Source organism: Ictidomys tridecemlineatus, chromosome 13 (genome assembly GCF_052094955.1).
Source record: "Ictidomys tridecemlineatus isolate mIctTri1 chromosome 13, mIctTri1.hap1, whole genome shotgun sequence".
NCBI lineage: Eukaryota > Metazoa > Chordata > Mammalia > Rodentia > Sciuridae > Ictidomys > Ictidomys tridecemlineatus.
The window spans coordinates 86,386,206-86,395,202 of NC_135489.1; the positions used below are offsets into that span (position 1 = coordinate 86,386,206).

The 8,997-nt window shown below is 46.1% G+C and overlaps 1 long non-coding RNA gene across 1 annotated transcript; it reads left to right on the forward strand.

The window, feature by feature from the left end:
* Positions 1–1,617: 1,617 nt before the first annotated feature.
* On the forward strand, positions 1,618–5,047 carry LOC144370201 (uncharacterized). Its single transcript, XR_013430099.1, has 2 exons — positions 1,618–1,732; positions 1,939–5,047. It is a non-coding gene; the product is annotated as an uncharacterized LOC144370201 (long non-coding RNA).
* The last annotated feature ends 3,950 nt before the right edge of the window (positions 5,048–8,997 follow it).

Below are 8,997 nucleotides of genomic sequence, written 5' to 3' on the forward strand. Positions count from 1 at the left end.
ACTGTTTCGGAGGTTTCAGTCCACAGTCATTGGCCCTGTAGCTTTGGGTCTGTGGCAGCACAGAACATCATGGTGGAATCACATGGTGGAAGAGACTGTTCCCCTCATGGTGGCCAGCAAGCAAAAAATGCAAGGGACTAGGATCCCATATTGAGCATCCCCTTTAAGGACACCCCCAGTTACCTAACTTCCTCCCACTAGGCTCCACCTCTTAAAAGTCCCACTACCTGCCAATAGCGCCACAGGTTGGGGATCAAGCTTTCAACACCTGGGCCTTGAGGGGACATTGCAGATTTAAACTATAGCAGTGGGTGTTCTGAAGTGGAACATTCTCTGTCATCCTTAAACCTCGATAAAGACATAAACTGCTTCTGTTTACTTTTAGTAGTTAGATTGGTGTTTCTAACATCACTGATGATACAGAAGAACATTGTGTTTTAATGAGTGCTTAGCTAAAGGTATGGATAATAGATGCCTGAACCTTCTTTTTTGTGCAAAATCCTGTGAATTTTTGGACTCTAAGAACACATTTTAATACTAATTAGGTTCTCCTGTGCATAAGAAATGATTCTTGAATATGGAAATCTAAAAGTCCTAACAGTAGGATTGAGTTCGTGGTGGATACGAATCTCCCTTCCCACCTCAGATCTCCTAGGCCCATTCCACATGCCCCATTGTTAATAGTTTTATAGCCATGTCCTGTTTATGATATCTCTGTTAACAATGGACTGCATACATGATGGTTGTCCCATAAGATTATAATGGAGCTGAAATATTTCTATCACCTAGTATTTTTGCTCTTTTCTATGTTTGGATACACAAGTACTCATCATTGTGTTAAACGGCCTATAGTATTCACTGCTGTAACATGCTATGGTTTGCAGCTGGGGAGCCATGGTTTATCATGCAGCCTGGGTGTGTAGTAGGGTACACCATCGAGGTTGGTGTGAGTACACTGTGACTAATCCACCACTAGAAAATTGCTGAATGACACATTCCTAGGACTTTTTAATATGCAGGCCAACAAAGAAGGCACATTGGCAACAGGTCACATAAATGAGAGCATGCTCACAAGCAGATGCTTGTGGCCTTGAGTCCAAATGCTGAATTAGGGTGTTTATAACCTTGACCAAGTACTGAAACAGCTGGCCAGAAGTCTCAGAGAGGGACCCTAACTCTAGCCATCTTGGTTCTGCCCTACAAACACTATGCTGGAATCCCCTGGTCTCATCCAGTGAGGCTGGTGGAAGGTAGATGAGGTATGATTCAGGGATGCCCATGAGGGGGCAGGATAGAAGATGTCCCTTAACCCAAACCCTAGCGTCTCCTCCTTCCTCTCATTTACTTGTTGCAAGCTTCTATCTTTTTTTCCATTCCTTAAATGTGGGTGCTCTCCTAGGCTTCACCCTGGGCTGCTTGTCTTCTCAGATCACAGTGTACCTGGGGCTGTCACTCTGCCCCTGCTTGTGGCTTCAAGGGTCAGCAATCAGCCTGTGGCTTGTGCTTCTGGGTCTTAAGCTCGGACCTTACACCCATCATTTATACACCACCACAGTGGTGCTCAACCCTGACAGTCCCATTTCCCTTGCTGACTTTCCACTTTCAACCCAACAGGTGCCCCCAGAGCTCCAAAGTGGGAGCCAGGAGACCTCTCCCTCTCGTCTCACCTGGTCAGGTCCCGGGTCCTGCCAGCAGTACTTCCAACACCAGTCTGTGCCCTCTCTCTGCCCAGGTAAACTGCTGCCTCCTTGGATGCTGCTCCACCCTCCTGTGTGGTGCCCCTGCATCTAGACTCCCAGCCACTAACCTTCCTGAGACCATTCTAAATTAGAAATGTCTTCATGTCATCATTCCATTTGGAACAGTGCGTGCTTTCTGTTTCTATTCTGATGGAACCCACACAGTCTAAAGCCTATTTTCTACATTTCTGCATTCCAGGCATTTTTGAAATTCTGTGGTTCTGAAAACATGGCTTGCTCCCTCCTGCCTTTGCACTATGTTCTCTCTGCCTGGCACATTCCAGCCTTCTGATCTCTGCCTGCATCGTCTGCTTGGTTCTACTGCCACTCGGACCTCACCTCAGAGACGGGGGTTCCAGGGAGCCTCAGGTATTTTCGGTGCCATGGCCGTCAAGCATCTGCACACATTGCTGGACTGCACCCTTGCCTCCCTGAATGTCCCTGGCATCTGAGAATAAAACCATGTATCTGACGTTCACCACTGAATCTAAGTCCCAGGATCTCCAGATGGTTTACTAGTAGCAATGCCCAGCTGAGACTCCCCAGGACTTGGGAGCTGTGAATGGAAGAGAATGAGTTAGGATGTGGAAAGTTCCCCACCTACCCCTGAAAATCCAACAGCAGTGTCTCTGGTCCCGAATTCCTCATGGTGTGGGGCTGGGGCTGTCAGGAGCTTTCTTGGGCTGAATATTTAAATTCCCCCATCTGAAATTCCTTCCTCCTTTCTCTTTCCCTTCCCTGGCTCCTTTTCTTTCTGGTGATGGGAGAGAGCCCTGAGCTGGTGGCGTCAGAAGACACTGTAGGTACATAAGCACATTCCCTGCTGCCTGCTCCTTCACCTTCCAAGCACAAGCCTAGTCTAGTATAACAGAGTGATTCTGAATTTATCTACCTCCTCTGCTTAGTGACCTGAGCTGCTTCACCTGGGCAATTCTCACCTTAATAACTACCCTGGTCAAAGGCATACTCATTCCATTGTTCTGGTTTTTCATTTTTAATTCAGCAGTTAACAAATTACATGATACATTCAACACTTGGCTATAAAATAGGCTTTGTGTTAGTTGATTTTTCTCAACTGGAGACTAATAGGAGTGTTCTGAGTGTGTTTAATGTAACTAAAGCAGAGCCATGGCATTGGGTAGGTTAGGTGTATTGAAGCATTTAATGCTGCATGAAATCCTGCGATGTAGCTCAGTGGGGGTATGTGTCTGTGGACAATTTGAATATCTAAAAGCCTCTGGATGAAGGGGGATGGGAACTGGGGTGCTATTGAAGTTCTTTTTGTGTTCAAGATGCTGGTTGCATGAATATCATCAGTTTGCAAAACTGCATCAAGTTGCTCAGATGTTTGGCTTTCTACATCACATTGCATTTCAATTGCAAAAAGGTTTAAAAAGTAATGTTTGACACTGAAACTCAGTGACCTGGAGAATAAAGAGGGGTGTGTCCTGATCTGTCAGTTGAGGGTGGTAGAATCAGGTAAAACCAACCACAAACAATAAGGAGACCTCCAAAGGAGAACTGAACTCTAAGTAGAGAGAACTCCATTTTCCATGACACGACCATGTTGCCACACCTCCAACTCACAGCTGAAGAAAAGAGCTGTCTAAGGTGGAGGCCACAGTGGGAGGTGGAAGAGACCAGGCAGACCTAAGAGGGTACTGGGGCTCATGTGGCCCTGGGAACATGAAGGATTAAGGAGCCAGGACTGGGTGGAGCCAAGACAGACAGACATCTCTGGAGGAGGCAGGCTGCTCTGTGGTGGGTGGAGAGCTCTGCCACGGCTCCAGAGTAGAGTGAATGCCCCTGGGGCCATCCTGAGGGCTGGTGACCAGGCAGTGTGGTGATTTGCCGAGACAACCCCCAGGGTTGGAAATTTGGCAAAATGTCCATGATCCAGGATTCACATGAACCTGACTCACTGCCCTAGGTTCTTCTTAACAATGTTCCTCAGCCACATCTGGTCTACTGTGGTGGATACTCCACATAAAGACTATCAATAATCAAAAAAGAGCCAACAAAGACCCAGGCAAAAGTAAAATTGAGAATTAATTGATCAACAAGAGACAGGTGAAGAACACGTACAGAGAGTCATGCTTGAGATTGAAGAAAATATCAAATGCATGCTTCTCCATGAAAGGCAAAGACAAGGAAAGGAATGGCTCCTGAGGAGCTAGCTCTCCAAGGAAAGGCCTGCAGGCATGATGTGGCTACATGGAGAGCGTCAGCTTGTCAGGATTAGGAGACCAGCAAACAAGGACCCATGGTATGCCCTACCAGAGTCCTGCTGACCAAGCACCTGGAGCTGGACCGGTGCTAACTGAAGAGATAAACTGGGAAATTGAGAGGTGGGTACAGAATTCATGTAAGTGTCCAATGAAGGCTGGATTGTGTGGAAATTCCAAATATAGAGCAGAATGCAACTACTATCACATGACAATTTAGAGATACAGCCATTCCTTAGTATCCATGGAAAGTTGGTTCCTGGATTCCCTTCTCCTGTACCAAGAATCCATGTATTTTCAAAAGTGCATGCTATGCACTTAAAAGATATTTACAAAAGAAGAGCTCAAAAGCTCAAAAATAAAGTAATGACAAGGAAACAGAAATGTTAATTTCCCTGATTTGATCAGTGCACATTATACATGTATGACCAATTATCACACCATACCCCATAAATTTGTACAATTAAAATAATTGAAAACTGGTAAACAATGATGTAGTAATTTCACAAAACATTTGCACATCCTTTTTCACACTTTAGAAAATCTCTAGATTACTTGTGGTGCACAATATAATGTAAGTGCTCTGTAATAGCTGTTATCCCACATTATCTGGGGAATAGTGATAAGAAAAACTCTGCACATGTTCAATATGAATGAAAATTATTTTCCCAAATATTTTCAATCTGAGTTGGTCAAATCCTCAAATGCAGAGCTCATGGATACAGAGGACTGACTGTAATTGCGTAGTTAGCAAGAATTTGGAGATAAAGAGAAAAGAAGAAGAAAAAGGAAGTTGGCATAATTGCTGTTTTCCTAGCCTTCCATGGTGTGAGGAGAATAAAGCAGGTTTTGAAGTTACAATTCAACATTTTCTTGTTAAGTATATTATATGATGTTTTAAAGATAATTGCATCAGATCTGAAAGCTTTGCAATTATGGGGAAGGAAAAACACATATGCCCCATATTGTTGCTCACGTATACACAGGTGCTGAGGGCAGAGTGAATTGTTGACATCTCTTTGTGGGGGAAATGATGTACTACCTTGTGAAATTTTAAATAAATATGCTACTTCTTGGAATGTATCCATATATCTACTTACACAGAACTTGGGCAAAAATGCCCATGACTTGTGGTTACCATAGGCACAGATACAAAGAGGCTCCCCCCAGGGTCATCTTTATGTCCCTGATGGCTTACCATATTATCTGTCTTGTGATTTGCATTTGATAACAAATAATTACAGTGAAATTTCTTTTACCATTTCAAGCTGTATGACCTTGAAAGACCTTGAGCTTCTCATCTTGGTTATCTAAATAGCAAGTTGAAAATTGTACTATTTCCTATTCAGGACTGCTCCAGTTACAATGAATTGCATAACTAATCACCTAAAGACACAGCAGCATGCAACAACTGTTTATTTATGTTCATGGATTTGTTGAGTTTGGAATTCAGAAGGGACTTCAACTAAAAGACACTTGGGAAGGGGCTGGGATCTCCTGTAGCTTCACTCATGCATGTGTCTGGTGATTGGACCTGGCTGGTGGCTGATGGCTCGGTTCTTATACATGCCATCTCTCCCTGTTGGCTAGCTGGGGCTTCCTCAGCATGGCAGCCAAGTTCTGGCTGCAAGTATCCAGGAGAGATGGCAAACCAGGGGAAACTATGACATTTTCCCCAGCTATCTTTGGAAGTTGCATTCTGTTGGTTTAGGTAATTGGTGACAAAGTTCTGCTCAGGCTTAAGGGGAGGCATAGTAGTTTTCCAGGGCTGCTAAGTGGCACATAACAGGTGTCTTAAACAAAAAGAACTAATGTTCTCACAGTTCTGGAGATTAAGCAGTGAACAGGGTTGGTTCTTTCTGAGACCTCTCTTCTTGGTTTGTAGACAACTGTCTTCTCCCTGTCATCCCTCCATGTGTATCTGAGTCCTAATCTCCTCTTCCTATAAGGACACTGGTTATACCAGTTTAAGGTCGCTTAACCTTCATTTAAAGACACGACTTCAAATACAGTCCCATTCTGAGGTCTTCAGGGTTAAAATTTCAATGTATGGATTTGGGGCTTGGAGCACAGTTCAGCTCACAAGAGGACAGAATGTAGATCCCACTTCTTGAGAGAAGGTTAGGATCACACTGTAAGAAACATTTGCAGGTGGTTCAGACCAGTGGTCTAATACAACTTACAGGGTCATCATAATGCAATCTAACCTGGATGGAGGTGAATAATAACATGGCACTCTCTGTCCTAACAGGGCAGTAACTTATTGCAGTCCAGGTCCTGCACGTTCCCGGGCACATGTCATTACCCAGGAGGATCATCTGAGTACTTACCATGTGTAGGATGTACATGGCTGGGATTTTGAGCATGAATAGAAGTGACTTTTTGAATGGACCTTCAAAACAACCTCTGACTCCAATCCAGGTTTTTCTTTCTATTTCTCATGATGGAGGGCACACGTCTAAACCTTTAAAAAGTACCTCTTGCTAATAAAATCTTGGGTGTTGGAGCTTGAGGTGCCTTGTGAGTGCCAGCCTCCTTACTGTCAACCTCCAGCACCTGCACCTCTGGGCTGGGTTCTTTCTGGCCTCCAGTATCTGATTTGCCCAACCATTCAGACTGGAATGTGGAGAGAATGAATGCCCTACCTGCAGACAGTGCCTTCCACCAGCCACCATGGGAATGGCCTATATGTCCCCATGCCCTGCTACCTGCCCTGTTGCTTGCACACTGAAACTCAAGTGTTCCCAAGCGGGGTCCCACTCCGGTTGACCATGAGGGCAACTAGATTTTTTGCTGCCCTTCCTATACCCACCCCACACAGGGCTCCTTGGATAACCTCCCAAATCTGCTACCTGCACTTGGAGGTTATCAGGACTGGTTTCTGGAGGAATCAATCCAGCACAGATGATGGCTGATGATATGTAGAGAAGATAGCAAGACAGCCAAGGGAAGGTCACTGAATCACTCCCAGGTCTGAAATTGTCTTTTGAGTTATCTTTGTCTCATCTGAACATGAGCAAATGCCCAGGCTCCCCAAATCAGCTGGAGCCCCTCAGGAGCTCCCCACTTTGAGCCCTGCAGTGCTGCTGCTCATACTGCATCACAGAGAGCCACAAGGGTGACCAACTAAGTCATCCTCCTGCCTTCTCTTTAATGGGAACCTACAGAATTACACATGTGGATCTGTTCAGAGTATCTGGCCCATACCCTGGCAACAGGGTGCTTGTTGATTACCTTTAAATTCCTGACCAAGCCCAGCATGACTGTTTGCCTAGAATAGGAAGCAAATGGTGTAAAATCTGCATATAAAAAGTCACTCCCACTCCTGTCCTGGTGTCCTGCTGTGGCTGCATCTGGTGATTGGTCAGCTGGTTTTTGTGGATGACACCTGAATTCTGGTGATTCTCAGCCTGCGAATGTCCTTGAGCCCGGAGTGCATGGGGAGGAATGGGGAAAACTCCCCTGGGGCTCCTCTCTGGCTTTGCTGATAAATTCAGGCTGCTCCTGGGGCCACAGAGAGGGACAATTTAGGGTACCCTTTCCCCTTCCCAAGGCCTTGTGCAAACACTGGCTCTGCCTGGAGCCCTGCATGGCCCCCTTCTGGAGAAAGTGGGCAGCCCCACTGGCTGGCCCTGCCTGGCCCTGCCTGGCTCCAGCTGACTCCTGTCCAAGGGGCAGCCTTCTTCTCCCTGACTTCCCCAAGCTCAGACTCAGCTGTTCCCCTGGCTGGTGTCTCCCACCAAGGGCAACTCCTTTCTCCCCACCCAGGGTGTGTTTACCACTGGGCACTTTGTGTTGAACTTGGGTTAGACTTTCCTCCTGACTGGTTTTCAATGTTTCCTCTACTGAATTATCTCCCATGGTGGATTCTCAGTTCTGGACACTGGGAGTTCAGCAATCCATCAGTCTGTGTGGGTGAGCTTGGCTGCCCGAGGGGACTGAGGGGGACACCTGTGGGCCCATGGTAACCCACCCCAGCTCTGTCCAGCAGAACACCCTGATCCTCTTTGGCTTCATGGGCAGCTCCAAGTCTGGACACAGAGGTAAAAAGAATTGATGACCACTAGGCACAAAGGTCAAGGGCTCAACCACAACCACCCCGAGTCTAATAAAAACAAGTCTTTAGCTCATGGGGAAATGGTCAACCTAAAGAACCATGGAAGACATGGATCTCAAAAGTGGAATGGTTTTATCTGGGAATGAGCAGATTGCTGTCTGGAACATGTGTGTCGTGATGGGTCCTAAGCATTTTCGGAGAGGCAGAGGAGGAAGGCAAGGGCTTCCAACGGTAAAACAGGGCAGGTTATGTAAGTTGTTTTGAAAAAATTATCCTTGGCAGCGAGGCTCAATAACAAGGGTGGAGTCAGTCCAAAGTTTAACAGGCAGCTGCTGGGTGGCTGTCCTATTGAAGTGCCCTTGGCATAAGGCTGTGGTGGCCTCTGGGGCTGTGGTCTTCAGAGACCACTGGTAACAGGTTTTTTTGCAAGCACGTGTGCAGGAGAGATCGTCCTCCATGGGCTTCCGACTCCATCTTCTTAGGGCTGCTGAGTCTCCATTCTGGTATTGACAAGTGTCACAACAGACCAGGAGAAGGGAGCCATGTCTGACATTGCTGAGGGGTGTGCTTTTCAAATTGCAGGAAAGAGCAAGCAAACAAAAGCCACTTTGGAAGCCGTGTTTGTTCTAAGTTGGTGAAGAATTTGGAAACGTTGAGCCAGGTCAGAATCTGGAGACTGAAGTGCTTCATGGACGGAATGCTTATAAAAGTGATTAAAATAACTTTACAGAATTTGCCTGAGTGGAGGGAGAAAGAGCCTTTGAGAGGCTCTGTAGGTGGGAATTCAGATGCCTTCTCCTGCTCTGTCTGAGAGCTGAACCCGCTCCAAGGAACCCGTGAGTCTCCACCACAGTCGGCAGGGGCCAACAGTGATGATTAAACATTTAATCAGACACATGATACTTTGTTGTGTGTTCATTGTGGCTACAGGAAAGGGTGCTGTAACTGATCTTTAAATAGCAAACCCGCAGCTAAA